This window comes from Procambarus clarkii, chromosome 18, assembly GCF_040958095.1.
Source record: "Procambarus clarkii isolate CNS0578487 chromosome 18, FALCON_Pclarkii_2.0, whole genome shotgun sequence".
Taxonomy (NCBI): domain Eukaryota; kingdom Metazoa; phylum Arthropoda; class Malacostraca; order Decapoda; family Cambaridae; genus Procambarus; species Procambarus clarkii.
The window spans coordinates 16,871,579-16,883,778 of NC_091167.1; the positions used below are offsets into that span (position 1 = coordinate 16,871,579).

Sequence of the window (12,200 nt, forward strand, 5' to 3'; positions counted from 1 at the left end):
TTTCTATACAGCCTCTAATGTAGCCCCTTCATCACAGCCATCCTCATACTTGCCATTTAACCCTTAAACTGAGCAATACATACTTATACGATGGGAGTAACTGTCACGAAATTGCGCACATTGTACATATACGATTGAGGGTCTAGAGCACGATTAGCTGCCCCTAGCCCCACGAGAGATAGGGGCAGCTATAGTCCAGCCACGTCCGAGAGTAAACAAACGCCATCTTGAAATAAAATCGTGGGGTAACATATCCGAGTGCGAGAGCCTCAATATTGAGTGAACCACCAAGGCTGGTGCATGCAGCATGAGCTAACAGCAGTGCTGTTCAGCCTGTGACCTCAGCATCGTCTAAAAATGTCAAAATATATATGTACATGCCATTATTTAGCGATGATAGTATTACAGAAGACCCCTGACTAATAAAAATGACCAGGATTCTGATAATAGCAGGATTGTTGTGATAATTAGTGCTGTAATCTTGGTGGGAAGGGAGGTGGCATTGTTCGCCGACTATATGTGTGGCCACCTTTTACTGTCTGGACTCACTATACCAACTCAGTGGTTTCCTATGGTGAACACAAATGTAGATATTAGTACTTATATATAACATGTGTATATAGTGTAATAACAGCAAAAGGAGTATGTTGGGAGGAGCCATTTTAACGAGGGAGGTGGCGTCGTCTGCATGACTTGTCATGCAACGTATGGTGGCCACTATGTTGTTTGGGCACCATATCAGCTTAGTTGTACGGTTATGGTGAATAAAACATGTAGATACTCATATATAATGTGTGTATAGTGTAATAACACCACAGATAGTATGGTTGGAGGAGGAATGTTAGTGTGTTTGGCCTTGAATGAGTGAGGGAGGGGAGGGAGCATTAGCTCTGTGGTGACTTCTGTTATTGCCTGAACTCACCATACCAGCTTAGATGTACAATTATGGTGAACAAAACATGTAGATACTTATATAGTAGTAGTAGTAGTGGACATACATCAGTCTCAGGAGACTATGGAGTTGCGCTCAGGTTGCCGGTCTGGAGCGGCTTCTCCAGGGCACAAAGCCAGGGTAGGTTGATACCGAAAGTAAAAAATCTCCAATGGAAAGGCAAACGCCAATATGATTAGTTCCAGCGCCGTCACAGGAACTGCGAGTTACAGGGGTTGACTTCGAAGTTGGTGAAAGAAGGCTCACAGGGACTCCAACCCGGAGACTGCCGTGGTCATGGCCGGAGAAAAAACACCCAATCAAGAGTATGAACTACCCCAGCCTTCTGAAGCAGAGCCTGGGCCGCACGACCCTCAGGAGGTGGACGTCCCGGTCACGCACCTACAGGTTCCAGACAGAGATCATTACAGCCCCCTTTCACAAGAGGCTGGCCTCCTTCAAGACCAAGCAGAAGAAAGTGATAATTATTAAATACAACAATTATTATTATAATAAATTATAATAATTATTATTATAATAATTATTATAATAATAATAATCAGATACTTATATATAACGTCTGTATATAGTGAATAAAAGCTAAAACAGTATGGTGGGAGGAGGATATTGGCGAGTGAGGTGAGGGAGGGAGTGGTGGCCAGTGGCTGGCCGGCTGGTGTGGCAGCCACTCTTTGTTGCTTCGACTCACCATACTAACTTAGTGGTTCATTATGGCGAACAAAACATGCAGATACTTAAATATAACCTGTGAATATAGTGTAACAACCGCAAAACTATTTGTTTATTTTATGAACAATATGAAGACGGTACGAAAACTGAAAAATAAGAAAACCAAAACAAATTTTCCCATAAGAAATAATGTAAATTGAATTAATCCATTCCACACCCCAAAATATATTAACTACAAAATACATTTCATACAGAGTAATACTAATACTAATAACCGAGGCAAACAACGAGTACTGAATAAAATTTTTCAGAGAAATTAAGAACGAGTACCGAAAAATATGAGAACTGGGGCATACGAGAACCAAGGTTCCACTGTGTGTGTGTGTGTGTGTGTGTGTGTGTGTGTATGTATATATATATATATCAACAAACAGAACACTTCCCCATATGAGACAATCGAACCATGGGCCTGGCAGGTGCCAGGCCAGAGCTCTAACCATTGGACCAACCTCAGACCGTTAAAAGGAAGGAAATTTGAGTGCGTTTTACACCACCACCTTTTAACGGTCTGAGGTTGGTCCAATGGTTAGAGCTCTGGCCTGGCACCTGCCAGGCCCATGGTTCGATTCTCTCATATGGGGAAGTGTTTGTTAAAAGTTCCTTGCAAATTCGTGCAAGTGTATGGTGATATGTATATGTATATGTACAAGTATATATTATATATATGTATATGTACAAGTATATATTATATATATTATATATTATACAGTATATATATATATTTATTTATTTATATATTCTCTATATAAATAAATAAATATATGCACAACAATGATCACATAAACACTGATGCAAGTATGCAGAAAAACGACATGTGAAAAATAGAATATGCTAAATGCCTTTTTGGCTTAAATCGCCTTCATAAGAGCAAAGAACACACACACATTATAGATAGATAGATAGATAGATAGATAGAAATATATATATATATATATATATATATATATATATATATATATATATATATATATATATATATATATATCTATATATATATCTATATATCTATCTATCTATCTATCTATCTATCTATCTAGCCAAGTTTTCATGAATTGTTTTTCGACTACCTAACCTACCTAACCTAACCTAACATTTTCGGCTACCTAACGAAACCTAACCTATAAAGATAGGTTAGGTTAGGTAGGGTTGGTTAGGTTCGGTCATATATCTACGTTAATTTTAACTCCAATAAAAAAAAATTGACCTCATACATAATGAAATGGGTAGCTTTATCATTTCATAAGAAAAAAATTAGAGAAAAAATATTAATTCAGGAAAACTTGGCTTATTAGGCAAATCGGGCCTTGCATAGTAGGCATAAAAGTGCGTTCTGGCTATTAGGTACGAGATAGATATATATATATATATATATATATATATATATATATATATATATATATATATATATATATATATATATATATATATATATATATATATATATATATATATATATATATATATATATATATATATATATATATATATATATATATATATATATATATATATATATATATATATATATATATATATATATATATATATATATATATATATATATATATATATATATATATATATATATATATATATATATATATATATATATATATATATATATATATATATATATATATATATATATATATATATATATATATATATATATATATATATATATATATATATATATATATATATATATATATATATATATATATATATATATATATATATATATATATATATATATATATATATATATATATATATATATATATATATATATATATATATATATATATATATATATATATATATATATATATATATATATATATATATATATATATATATATATATATATATATATATATATATGCTAGGTTTATATCAAGGTCTCCCCCACACCAGCAGAGTAGAGCCTCTCCTTCCCCCCACACCAGCAGAGTAGAGCCTCTCCTTCCCCCCACACCTGCAGAGTAGAGCCTCTCCACCCCCACACCAGCAGAGTAGAGCCTCTCCTTCCCCCCACACCTGCAGAGTAGAGCCTCTCCTCCCCCACACCAGCAGAGTAGAGCCTCTCCTTCCCCCCACACCTGCAGAGTAGAGCCTCTCCTCCCCCACACCAGCAGAGTAGAGCCTCTCCTTCCCCCCACACCTGCAGAGTAGAGCCTCTCCTCCCCCACACCAGCAGAGTAGAGCCTCTCCTTCCCCCCACACCTGCAGAGTAGAGCCTCTCCTCCCCCACACCAGCAGAGTAGAGCCTCTCCTTCCCCCACACTTGCAGAGTAGAGCCTCTCCTTCCCCCCACACCTGCAGAGTAGAGCCTCTCCTTCCCCCCACACCAGCAGAGTAGAGCCTCTCCTCCCCTACACCTGCAGAGTAGAGCCTCTCCTTCCCCCCACACCTGCAGAGTAGAGCCTCTCCTTCCCCACACCAGCAGAGTAGAGCCTCTCCTCCCCCACACCAGCAGAGCAGAGCCTCTCCTTCCCCCCACACCTGCAGAGTAGAGCCTCTCCTTCCCCCCACACCTGCAGAGTAGAGCCTCTTCTTCCCCCCACACCTGCAGAGTAGAGCCTCTCCTTCCCCCCACACCACGTTGGAGGAGTTCGAAATTACGAGAGAGGAGGTCAAGAGACACCTGCTGGATCTGGATGTTAGAAAGGCTGTTAGTCCAGATGGGATCTCACCATGGGTACTGAAAGAGTGTGCAGAGGCACTTTGCCTGCCACTCTCCATAGTGTATAGTAAGTCACTAGAGACGGGAGACCTACCAGAAATATGGAAGACGGCAAATGTGGTCCCAATATACAAAAAGGGCGACAGACAAGAGGCACTGAACTACAGGCCAGTGTCCTTGACTTGTATACCATGCAAGGTGATGGAGAAGATCGTGAGAAAAAACCTGGTAACACATCTGGAGAGAAGGGACTTCGTGACAAATCGCCAACATGGATTCAGGGAGGGTAAATCTTGCCTTACAGGCTTGATAGAATTCTACAATCAGGTGACACAGATTAAGCAAGAAAGAGAGGGCTGGGCGGACTACATTTTCTTGGATTGTCGGAAAGCCTTTGACACAGTACCGCATAAGAGGCTGGTACATAAGCTGGAGAGACAGGCAGGTGTAGCTGGGAAGGTGCTCCAGTGGATAAGGGAGTACCTAAGCAATAGGAAGCAGAGAGTTACGGTGAGGGGTGAGACCTCCGATTGGCGTGAAGTCACCAGTGGAGTCCCACAGGGCTCTGTACTCGGTCCTATCTTGTTTCTGATATATGTAAATGATCTCCCGGAGGGTATCGATTCATTTCTCTCAATGTTTGCGGACGATGCTAAAATTATGAGAAGGATTAAAACAGAAGAGGACTGTTTGAGGCTTCAAGAAGACCTAGACAAGCTGAAGGAATGGTCGAACAAATGATTGTTAGAGTTTAACCCAACCAAATGTAATGTAATGAAGATAGGTGTAGGGAGCAGGAGGCCAGATACAAGGTATCATCTGGGAGAGGAAATTCTTCAGGAGTCAGAGAAGGAAAAAGACTTGGGGGTTGATATCACGCCAGACCTGTCTCCTGCAGCACATATCAAGCGGATAACATCAGCGGCATATGCCAGGCTGGCCAACATACGAACGGCATTCAGAAACTTGTGTAAAGAATCATTCAGAACTTTGTATACCACATATGTCAGGCCAATCCTGGAGTATGCAGCCCCAGCATGGAGTCCATATCTAGTCAAGGATAAGACTAAACTGGAAAAGGTTCAAAGGTTTGCCACCAGACTAGTACCCGAGCTGAGAGGTATGAGCTACGAGGAGAGACTACGGGAATTAAACCTCACTTCGCTGGAAGACAGAAGAGTTAGGGGGGACATGATCACCACATTCAAGATTCTGAAGGGGATTGATAGGGTTGATAAAGACAGTCTATTTAACACAAGGGGAACACGCACAAGGGGACACAGGTGGAAACTGAGTGCCCAAATGAGCCACAGAGATATTAGAAAGAACTTTTTTAGTGTCAGAGTGGTTGACAAATGGAATGCATTAGGAAGTGATGTGGTGGAGGCTGACTCCATACACAGTTTCAAGTGTAGATATGACAGAGCCCGATAGGCTCATGAATCTGTACACCTGTTGATTGACGGTTGAGAGGCGGGACCAAAGAGCCAGAGCTCAACCCCCGCAAACACAACTAGGTGAGTACCTGCAGAGTAGAGCCTCTCCTCCCCCACACCAGCAGAGTAGAGCCTCTCCTTCCCCCCACACCTGCAGAGTAGAGCCTCTCCTTCCCCCCACACTTGCAGAGTAGAGCCTCTGCTCCCCCATCCCAGCAGAGTAGAGCCTCTGCTCCCCCACACCAGCAGAGTAGAGCCTCTGCTCCCCCATCCCAGCAGAGTAGAGCCTCTGCTCCTCCATCCCATCAGAGTAGAGCCCCCGTCACACACCAACCCACCAGTGGTGGGGTGGGAGACAGTCTCCACTACACAAGGCGCCACACACTCTTGTGTTCACAACATGTGACGTCACACTTGACGTGACGTCACGCTCCTGGCGGGATGTACTCTTGTAAAAGTTATAATAATAATAATAAGTAATAGTAGTAGTTACCTGTCGATAGTTAACTATATCTATCAGTGTCTACGTAGTGAGGTCTAGGGCCAGGATTCAACAGACACGCATCTACTTACGAACTAAACAAAATTATTTAATTTTTTGTTGCCCTCAGCACACCTTTAAATAATTTGTTTAATTAACTTAAGTTTGCTTAATTTGTTCGTATGTTCTCTGTATACACATTCTTTTCAATGAAAATTTGAATTTTAACATTTGTGTTGAGGAAGGAGAGGTGCAAGTTTAATTGCACAAACTACGAGACTTTTCCCCCCAATACTCAGGAGTCAAATTTCCGATATTTCAGACATTTTGAAAACTGCAGGGGGGTTTGGGCAAAATATGACCCATCGCCGTTTACAGTAATTGGCATATTTTCGGTATGAAACGTCGTAATTTGAAACTGAAAATAGGTGCAGAGAGTCAGAATTCGGCTCAAAAGTCACGCTCAGGAGTCAAATTTCCGACATTTCCGACATTTTAAAAACTGCAGGGGGGTTTGGGCAAAATATGACCCATCGCCGTTTTCAGTAATTGGCATATTTTCGGTATAAAAAGTCGTAATTTGAAACTGAAAATAGGTGCAGAGAGTCAGAATTCGGCTCAAAAATTATGCTCAAGAGTCAAATTTCCGACATTTCAGACATTTTGAAAACTGCAGGGGGGTTTGGGCAAAATATGACCCATCGCCGTTTTCAGTAATTGGCATATTTTCGGTATAAAACGTCGTAATTTGAAACTAAAAATAGGTGCAGAGAGTCAGAATTCGGCTCAAAAATCACGATCAGGAGACAAATTTCCGACATTTCAGACATTTTAAAAACTGCAGGAGGGTTTGGGCAAAATATGACCCATCGCTGTTTTCAGTAATTGGCATATTTTCGGTATGAAACGCCGTCAATTAAAACTGAAAATAGGTGCAGAGAGTCAGGATTCGGCTCAGAAATCACGCTCAGGAGTCAAATATCCGACATTTCAGACATTTTGAAAACTGCAGGGAAGTTTGGGCAAAATATGACCCATCGCCGTTTTCAGTAATTGGCATATTTTCGGTATAAAAAGTCGTAATTTGAAATTGAAAGTAGGTGCAGAGATTCAGAATTCGGATAAAAAATCACGCTCAGGAGTCAAATTTCCGACATTTCAGACATTTTGAAAACTGCAGGGGGGTTAGGGCAAAATATGACCCATCGCCGTTTTCAGTAATTGGCATATTTTCGGTATAAAAAGTCGTAATTTGAAACTGAAAATAGGTGCAGAGAGTCAGAATTCGACTCAAAAATCACGCTCAGGAGTCAAATTTCCGACATTTCAGACATTTTTGAAAACTGCAGGGGGGTTTGTGCAAAATATGACCCATCGCCGTTTACAGTAATTGGCATATTTTCGGTATGAAACGTCGTAATTTGAAACTGAAAATAGGTGCAGAGAGTCAGAATTCGGCTCAAAAATCACGCTCAGGAGACAAATTTTCGACATTTCAGACATTTTGAAAACTGCAGGGGGGTTTGGGCAAAATATAACCCATCGCCGTTTTCAGTAATTGGCATATTTTCGGTATAAAAAGTCGTAATTTGAAACTGAAAATTGGTGCAGAGAGTCAGAATTCGGATAAAAAATCACGCTCAGGAGTCAAATTTCCGATATTTCAGACATTTTGAAAACTGCAGGGGGCTTTGGGCAAAATATGACCAATCGCCGTTTACAGTAATTGGCATATTTTCGGTATGAAACGTCGTAATTTGAAACTGAAAATAGGTGCAGAGAGTCAGAATTCGGCTCAAAAGTCACGCTCAGGAGTCAAATTTCCGACATTTTAAAAACTGCAGGGGGGTTTGGGCAAAATATGACCCATCGCCGTTTTCAGTAATTGGCATATTTTCGGTATAAAAAGTCGTAATTTGAAACTGAAAATAGGTGCAGAGAGTCAGAATTCGGCTCAAAAATTATGCTCAAGAGTCAAATTTCCGACATTTCAGACATTTTGAAAACTGCAGGGGGGTTTGGGCAAAATATGACCCATCGCCGTTTTCAGTAATTGGCATATTTTCAGTATAAAACGTCGTAATTTGAAACTGAAAATAGGTGCAGAGAGTCAGAATTCGGCTCAGAAATCACGCTCAGGAGTCAAATATCCGACATTTCAGACATTTTGAAAACTGCAGGGAAGTTTGGGCAAAATATGACCCATCGCCGTTTTCAGTAATTGGCATATTTTCGGTATAAAACGTCGTAATTTGAAACTAAAAATAGGTGCAGAGAGTCAGAATTCGGCTCAAAAATCACGATCAGTAGAGAAATTTCCGACATTTCAGACATTTTGAAAACTGCAGGAGGGTTTGGGCAAAATATGACCCATCGCTGTTTTCAGTAATTGGCATATTTTCGGTATGAAACGTCGTCAATTAAAACTGAAAATAGGTGCAGAGAGTCAGAATTCGGCTCAGAAATTATGCTCAAGAGTCAAATTTCCGACATTTCAGACATTTTGAAAACTGCAGGGAAGTTTGGGCAAAATATGACCCATCGCTGTTTTCAGTAATTGACATATTTTCGGTATAAAAAGTCGTAATTTGAAACTGAAAATAGGTGCAGAGAGTCAGAATTCGGCTCAAAAATTATGCTCAAGAGTCAAATTTCCGACATTTCAGACATTTTGAAAACTGCAGGGAAGTTTGGGCAAAATATGACCCATCGCTGTTTTCAGTAATTGGCATATTTTCGGTATAAAAAGTCGTAATTTGAAATTGAAAGTAGGTGCAGAGATTCAGAATTCGGATAAAAAATCACGCTCAGGAGTCAAATTTCCGACATTTCAGACATTTTGAAAACTGCAGGGGGGTTAGGGCAAAATATGACCCATCGCCGTTTTCAGTAATTGGCATATTTTCGGTATAAAAAGTCGTAATTTGAAACTGAAAATAGGTGCAGAGAGTCAGAATTCGACTCAAAAATCACGCTCAGGAGTCAAATTTCCGACATTTCAGACATTTTTGAAAACTGCAGGGGGGTTTGGGCAAAATATGACCCATCGCCTTTTACAGTAATTGGCATATTTTCGGTATGAAACGTCGTAATTTGAAACTGAAAATAGGTGCAGAGAGTCAGAATTCGGCTCAAAAGTCACGCTCAGGAGTCAAATTTCCGACATTTCAGACATTTTAAAAACTGCAGGGGCGTTTGGGCAAAATATGACCCATCGCCGTTTACAGTAATTGGCATATTTTCGGTATGAAACGTCGTAATTTGAAACTGAAAATAGGTGCAGAGAGTCAGAATTCGGCTCAAAAATCACGCTCAGGAGACAAATTTTCGACATTTCAGACATTTTGAAAACTGCAGGGGGGTTTGGGCAAAATATAACCCATCGCCGTTTTCAGTAATTGGCATATTTTCAGTATAAAAATTCGTAATTTGAAACTGAAAATAGGTGCAGAGAGTCAGAATTCGGATACAAAATCACGCTCAGGAGTCAAATTTCCGACATTTCAGACATTTTGAAAACTGCAGGGGGGGTTTGGGCAAAATATGACCCATCGCCGTTTTCAGTAACTGGCATATTTTCGGTATAAAAAGTCGTAATTTGAAACTGAAAATAGGTGCAGAGAGTCGGAATTCGGATAAAAAATCACGCTCAGGAGTCAAATTTCCGATATTTCAGACATTTTGAAAACTGCAGGGGGGTTTGGGCAAAATATGACCCATTGCCGTTTTCAGTAATTGGCATATTTTCGGTATGAAACGTCGTAATTTGAAACTGAAAATAAGGGCAGAGAGTCAGAATTCGGCTCAAAAATCACGCTCAGGAGACAAATTTCCGACATTTCAGACATTTTGAAAACTGCAGGAGGGTTTGGGCAAAATATGACCTATCGCCGTTTTCAGTAATTGGCATATTTTCGGTATGAAACGTCGTAATTTAAAACTGAAAATAGGTGCAGAGAGTCAGAATTCGGCTCAAAAATCACGCTCAGGAGTCAAATTTCCGACATTTCAGACATTTTGAAAACTGCAGGGGGGTTTGCGCAAAACATGACCCATCGCCGTTTTCAGTAATTGGCATATTTTCGGTATAAAAAGTCGTAATTTGAAATTGAAAATAGGTGCAGAGATTCAGAATTCGGATAAAAAATCACGCTCAGGAGTCAAATTTCCGACATTTCAGACATTTTGAAAACTGCAGGGGGGGTTTGGGCAAAATATGACCCATCGCCGTTTTCAGTAATTGGCATATTTTCGGTATAAAAAGTCGTAATTTGAAACTGAAAATAGGTGCAGAGAGTCAGAATTCAACTAAAAAATCACGCTTAGGAGTCAAATTTTCGATATTTCAGACATTTTTGAAAACTGCAGGGGGGTTTGGGCAAAATATGACCCATCGCCTTTTACAGTAATTGGCATATTTTCGGTATGAAACGTCGTAATTTGAAACTGAAAATAGGTGCAGAGAGTCAGAATTGGGCTCAAAAATCACGCTCAGGAGACAAATTTCCGACATTTAAGACATTTTGAAAACTGCAGGGGGGTTTGGGCAAAATATAACCCATCGCCGTTTTCAGTAATTGGCATATTTTCAGTATAAAAATTCGTAATTTGAAACTGAAAATAGGTGCAGAGAGTCAGAATTCGGATACAAAATCACGCTCAGGAGTTAAATTTCCGACATTTCAGACATTTTGAAAACTGCAGGGGGGTTTGGGCAAAATATGACCCATCGCCGTTTTCAGTAACTGGCATATTTTCGGTATAAAAAGTCGTAATTTGAAACTGAAAATAGGTGCAGAGAGTCGGAATTCGGATAAAAAATCACGCTCAGGAGTCAAATTTCCGATATTTCAGACATTTTGAAAACTGCAGGGGGGTTTGGGCAAAATATGACCCATCGCCGTTTACAGTAATTGGCATATTTTCAAAATGTCTGAATTGTCGGAAATTTGTCTCCTGAGCGTGATTTTTGAGCCGAATTCTGACTCTCTGCACCTATTTTCAGTTTCAAATTACGAAGTTTCATACCGAAAATATGCCAATTTCTGTAAAAAGCGATGGGTCATATTTTGCCCAAACCCCCCTGCAGTTTTCAAAATGTCTGAAATGTCGGAAATTTGACTCCTGAGCGTGATTTTTGAGCCGAATGCTGACTCTCTGCACCTATTTTCAGTTTCAAATTACGAAGTTTCATACCGAAAATATGCCAATTACTGAAAACGGCGATGGGTCATATTTTGACCAAACCCCCCTGCAGTTTTCAAAATGTCTGAAATGTCGGAAATTTGACTCCTGAGCGTGATTTTTGAGTCGAATTCTGACTCTCTGCACCTATTTTCAGTTTCAAATTACGACTCTTTATACCGAAAATATGCCAATTACTGAAAACGGCGATGGGTCATATTTTGCCCAAACCCCCCCTGCAGTTTTCAAAATGTCTGAAATGTCGGAAATTTGACTCCTGAGCGTGATTTTTGAGCCGAATTCTGACTCTCTGCACCTATTTTCAGTTTCAAATTACGACGTTTCATACCGAAAATATGCCAATTACTGAAAACGGCGATGTGTCATATTTTGCCCAAACCCCCTTGCAGTTTTCAAAATGTCTGAAATGTTGGAAATTTGACTCCTGAGCGTGATTTTTTTATCCGAATTCTGACTCTCTGCACCTATTTTCAGTTTCAAATTACGATGTTTCATACCGAAAATATGCCAATTACTGAAAACGGCGATGGGTCATATTTTGCCCAAACCCCCCTGCAGTTTTTAAAATGTCTGAAATGTCGGAAATTTGACTCTTGAGCGTGATTTTTGAGCCGAATTCTGACTCTCTGCACCTATTTTCAGTTTCAAATTACGACGTTTGATATAGAAAATATGCCAATTACTGAAAACGGCGATGGGTCATATTTTGAC

General features: G+C 39.9%; 1 protein-coding gene across 5 annotated transcripts in view; it reads right to left on the reverse strand.

Moving 5' to 3' along the window:
* Positions 1–6,238, reverse strand: part of Rcd1 (Reduction in Cnn dots 1) — a 75,174-nt gene extending 68,936 nt beyond the window's left edge. For 3 of the 5 annotated variants that reach the window (XM_045736955.2, XM_069326295.1, XM_045736951.2), the window contains exon 1: positions 6,142–6,213. The gene's annotated coding sequence lies outside the window, so the exon portion shown is untranslated. Of the gene's footprint in view, positions 1–6,141 lie in introns of all 5 variants that reach the window. The other 2 variants (XM_045736952.2, XM_045736953.2) reach the window with 1 other exon arrangement.
* Positions 6,239–12,200: the final 5,962 nt, after the last annotated feature.